The 5,787-nt window shown below is 39.0% G+C and overlaps 1 long non-coding RNA gene across 1 annotated transcript; it reads left to right on the forward strand.

The window, feature by feature from the left end:
• Nucleotides 1-3,822: 3,822 nt before the first annotated feature.
• LOC113660832 lies at nucleotides 3,823-5,281 on the forward strand. Its single transcript, XR_003444921.2, has 2 exons — nucleotides 3,823-4,694; nucleotides 5,042-5,281. It is a non-coding gene; the product is annotated as an uncharacterized LOC113660832 (long non-coding RNA).
• The last annotated feature ends 506 nt before the right edge of the window (nucleotides 5,282-5,787 follow it).

Below are 5,787 nucleotides of genomic sequence, written 5' to 3' on the forward strand. Positions count from 1 at the left end.
ATCATCATCACTACCATCATCACCATTATTACTATCACCTTTTTCATCATCACCATCATCATCATCTTCAACATCTTCATTACCACCATCATACTCTTCATCATCATCATCGCCATCATCTTCACCACCACCTTTGTCATTATCATCATCATCGCCATATTCACTGCCACCATCACCATCAGCTTCATCAAAAGCTTCATTACCAACACTTTCACCATCATCATCATTCTCATAACCATCTTTTCACCACCACCATCACATCATCATCACCATTAGCTTCATCACCATCATCATTCTCATAACCATCTTTTCACCACCACCATCACATCATCATCACCATTAGCTTCATCACCTTTCCCATCATCATCATCATCATCATCATTCTCATAACCATCTTTTCACCATTACATAAACATCCTCATCAGTCAGCAGCAGCTCCAACTCCCAGCAGGTCAGAATAAAGCGCTACACAAAAGTTTTATTGAATTGAATCGAGTGGAAATTAAATGATTCATCTTTTTATTTTGTAACAGTTCACTCTGGTCACGATTCATGGCTCGTCTCCATTCTCAAAATTTGAAGAATGAAAAAGAAAATGATGACTGAAAATTTCTGCACCATAAACAGCACAGAACACAATTACTTTTTGTTTGTATAAAACTAATTCTACTAAAAACCGTTAGCTCCTTATTTTACGTCATTAACACGAACGAGTCCAGATTCACTTGCACAACAGGTTCAGTTGCTATTTTATTGTTCGTTCTGGTACAAATCAGGCAGAAGATACGGATGATTAGAAAAACGGAAACAACGTTGCCATGGCAACTTTTTCCCAGCAGCGACTTATCTGTAACACCTTTTAATAATTAACACATTTTGTTTGTTTGTTTGTTTTTTCCTGCCATGTTGTTCATTCACTAATAACGTAATAAATAAATAAATCAATGAAAGTTTGATTAAAACCTCCTTTTGTGAGCTTTGTGTCTATCTGCTTCTGTTCGGTGGCCATTTTTAAAACATTTCTCATCTCTGCTGCTGTATTTATTCAGAATTTCTTGTATCTATTGCTCTAAACTTTAGACGCCCGTTACGATACGGTGACGTTTGTCTCTTCTGTCTCTTCTAATCCATCAGACGTAATACCAGTCCATCTATCAGTACTTTTATACTAAACAGGTGTACGCTTGCGTTCTGTCGCTCCCGACCCGTCTGTCATCTATTCTGTCACACTCTGGACTTGCCCTCGGCTCTGAGGGTATTTAAAGCTCTCACTCATTAAGCTCACTGTGCTGAGGGATCCTGCTGAGGTGTTCAGTCAATAATAAACCGACACCTAAATCGATCCTCATATTCAAACCCCGGCTGCTCGGTTCTTCTACACATCAACCTTCAAACTAATCATTGTCTTTAACAAACATGTTTAACCACGTCAGGATGAAATGGGATGGCCGATTGTTCGGAAATAGCCGAACTGTTCCAGGTTGTAAGGTTTAAGAGAATCCTCGGGATTATGAGTCGTCACCCAGACGCCAGCAAAGATAGACCTCTTCTGTATCCTGATGTGTGAGGATCAAAGACTAACCTCAAATTAACATCGCCGTAGTGTAACTAAGGGTCTTTTTACACCCGGTCACTTCATGTGTTGTCTCTGATTTGATAGCTATCTGATTTGTTAAAACTGTTCCATTTACATTTGGCCACATAAACAATCGAATCGAATATCGATCCCATCTTTCTACTCCCGCCCAATACGCAAATATATTTGACCTCATTTCTGGGGTAATTGAAATGGGACACACTTTGGTGTACGCGGTTTTCAGAACGCGATCAAAAAGAAGACGTAAAAACTGGTTACGACGTTTATGCTACAAAAAACAGCATTTACTGTTTGCTGCGTTTTCGCTGGTGGCAGCAGCGCGTTTTAAGACCCAACGAGACGCCTGGGTGAAAGATCACCTGCGAGTGACGTAGTTCCGTTTGGGAGGAGTATAGCGCTGATGTATGTGGCTTGAACAACCACATGCATTTACACCTGTCCAGTTGCATCTGAAACGCGTCCCAGACCACCTCCTGAAGGGGTTTGTACCATTGGATTTATATCCGTCTCGAAACCGTTTCGGAGGGCATTTAGACCTGGTATTTTTACCATCGGGTAGCTATCTGATCACAGAAAACACATGAAGTGACCAGGTGTAAAAAGCCCCTATTACATCTGCATTATTTTTTTTTTGTCAAATAACCAACATGGTACAAGTCGACTATGGGCTTAAATATTAAAAAACTAACAACAGCAGGAAAAACAACAACATTTGGACACGTGGGCTCACTTAAATATGTGGGTGAGTTGAATAAAAAAAACAACATTTAATTGTAATCCTTATTTCTGGGTAACTTTGTGGGCTGAATATGGACATGGACATGGACATGGACATGGACAAGGTAAGGTAAGGTAAAATAAGGTAAGATAAAATTTATTGATCCCACAGTGGGGAAATTTCCAGCATCTCACAGACAGTTACAGTGAAGGTATTAAAGGCTTTTAATAGGAAGAAAGAAAACTTTAATATAAAACAATATCAATAAAAGAAACAGATAAAAACAGTACTGTAAATGATATAAACCTAAGGAATAATAAAATGATATAAAACGATAAAATATTGCACAGTAACACATTAACACATGACCTAACACGTAGCGCTCCTTCCTACACTCGAGGTGTAGCAGTCTGCTGCTGAAGGAGCTACACAGGGTCTCCACAGTCCCATACAAGGGGTGAGAGGTTTTCTTCCTAATAGAGGCTAGGCTAACATCCTCCTCTCACCCCCCTCCCCCCACAGTCCGATGGGCAGTGTTATCCTGAGAGGCCAGTCTATTGTTTAAGTAGCCACCTAGGAACTTGAATCTATCCACCAACACAGTGTCCAAGCCCACCAGTGACTGGTGTGTGTGTCAGTGTTCTCCTTCTCCTGAAGCCAACCTGTATTCTTGTTCATTCCCATCTGATACACTTCCATGTATACACTGCCATGGCTTTATTATCTGAGGACGTTTGACGGTGGCAGGTGGCAGCGTTATAACTGAAGTCCGAGGTGTACAGTGTGAAAAGGAACAGGGAGAGCACCGTGCCTCGGGGAGCCCCGGTGCTGCAGACTCCCTCCTCAGACACACAATCAATTATCAATCCATCTTACCTCACATACCGTGGTCTGTTGTCGAGGTAGTCGATTGTCCATGCAGCCAGGTGATGATCCACACAGCAGTGCTGGCTGTGTCATGATGAAAGCACTGGAGATGTCAATGTGCATGATGTCAAAACATGCTGCTTAGTGACATCATGACAATCAGTAGTAAAAAAAAATAACATGCTGCTTAGTGACATCATGACAATCAGTAGTAAAAAAAATAACATGCTGCTTAGTGACATCATGACAACCGGGATTAAATAACATGCTGCTTAGTGACATCATGACAATCAGAATTAAATAACATGCTGCTTAGTGACATCATGACAATCAGGATTTAAAAAAAATAACATGCTGCTTAGTGACATCATGACAATCAGGATTAAATAACATGCTGCTTAGTGACATCATGACAACCAGGATTAAATAACATGCTGCTTAGTGACATCATGACAACCAGGATTAAATAACATGCTGCTTAGTGACATCATGACAACCAGGATTAAATAACATGCTGCTTAGTGACATCATGACAACCAGGATTTAAAAAAATAACATGCTGCTTAGTGACATCACGACAATCAGGATTAAATAACATGCTGCTTAGTGACATCATGACAATCAGGATTAAAAAAAATAACATGCTGCTTAGTGACATCACGACAACCAGGATTAAATAACATGCTGCTTACTGACATCATGACAATCAGAATTAAATAACATGCTGCTTAGTGACATCATGACAATCAGGAATAAATAACATGCTGCTTAGTGACATCATGACAATCAGAATTAAATAACATGCTGCTTAGTGACATCATGACAATCAGAATTAAATAACATGCTGCTTAGTGACATCATGACAATCAGAATTAAATAACATGCTGCTTAGTGACATCATGACAATCAGAATTAAATAACATGCTGCTTAGTGACATCATGACAATCAGAATTAAATAACATGCTGCTTAGTGACATCATGACAATCAGGAATAAATAACATGCTGCTTAGTGACATCATGACAACCGGGATTAAATAACATGCTGCTTAGTGACATCATGACAACCAGGATTAAATAACATGCTGCTTAGTGACATCATGACAACCGGGATTAAATAACATGCTGCTTAGTGACATCATGACAACCGGGATTAAATAACATGCTGTGTAATGACTGCTCTTGCTGTTCAGCTGCACGAAACCTTTACAGTGCTGAAGAGGAAATAGTAAGCGTAATGTTCCTTCTGTGACATCAAACTCTTTAATTGAAAAGAAAAAGTAAGTCAAGTCCAGTTCTTCATGATCTCACTCTTTAAACATTAATAAAGCTGGTCTGAGAGACAGACGGGGGGAGATTTACGACGGGGTGCAGGTGGCTCGTCAGCGCACGCAATCAATTATAAATGATATTAAAAATCAGATCTATCTGCATATCGGCTGAGTTAATGTTTTATAGCTGAGTGGGGTGGAGGGCTGGGGGCAGATCTCACCAAGACACCAAGAGCTGCCAGGTACTTTTTATTTATTATTATTATTATTATTATTATTATTATTATTATTATTATTATTATTATTATTATTATTATTATTATTATTATTGTTATTATTATTATTATTATTATTATGAATGTTATTTTTATTGTTGTTGTTGTTATTGATATTATTATTATTATTATTATTATTATTATTATTATTATTATTATCTAATGTATTATTTATTGGTCAGTTTTATGTTCTTTATGGTTCTCTCTCTCTCTCTCACACACACACACACACACACACACACACACACACACACACACACACACACACACACACACACACACACACACACACACACACACACACACACACATAGCAGTGTTGATTGGAGAGCTGGCTGTGACAGTAAGGCTTGGAGGTGAAGACCCTCAGAGACGTCTCAATGCTGTGTTCTGCCCTCTGGCTGTCCTGTGATGAGACCAAACAGCCTTTCTTGTTCTCCATCTCTTCTTCAGACGTGTATCTGTTTACACGATAACGACCAAACATGCAGCAGATTAACACCTTTTTTTTTTCTTGAATTGTTTTGGCCTCCAATAAAGTCCCATTTCCTTGATGTTTTTGCATGGATCTTTCCCACATTGTCTTCAAGATTATAGAAGTTCTACTCTTAGAAAAAAACTCCTGGCAGGTCGACAGGCAGGTAGATAAACTGCTGTGTAGTAACTGGCTGTTTGTCTTTTCCCTGGTGCTGTGGAGGATGAGGAGTGTGGTGCTGAGCTACACTCAGATCTGAGATGAGCTGAACTGAATGAATAAACCATGTTCCCCATGAGGGAATTAATCTCTAACTCCACTAAGCTCACAGCTGAACACGGCTTTACCTGCAGTGAAACAGCCTCAGTTTCCATTGCAAAATATCCATGAAGATTCTCTCTCTAGAAAAAAAAGACTAAAGTTACCCTCATGTCTGGTGGGTCAATGGGAAGTGAGTCGATTCGAAGCAAATGTAATGACAAACAACAGAAAGAGAAAATGAACAAAAACAACCAACTAACTAACAGAGATTTCAATAAAAATGTAAAAATGAAATAAAATATTGACACTATTTCTTTCTTAATA

This window comes from Tachysurus fulvidraco, chromosome 10 (genome assembly GCF_022655615.1).
Source record: "Tachysurus fulvidraco isolate hzauxx_2018 chromosome 10, HZAU_PFXX_2.0, whole genome shotgun sequence".
In the NCBI taxonomy this organism is placed as follows: Eukaryota; Metazoa; Chordata; class Actinopteri; order Siluriformes; family Bagridae; genus Tachysurus; species Tachysurus fulvidraco.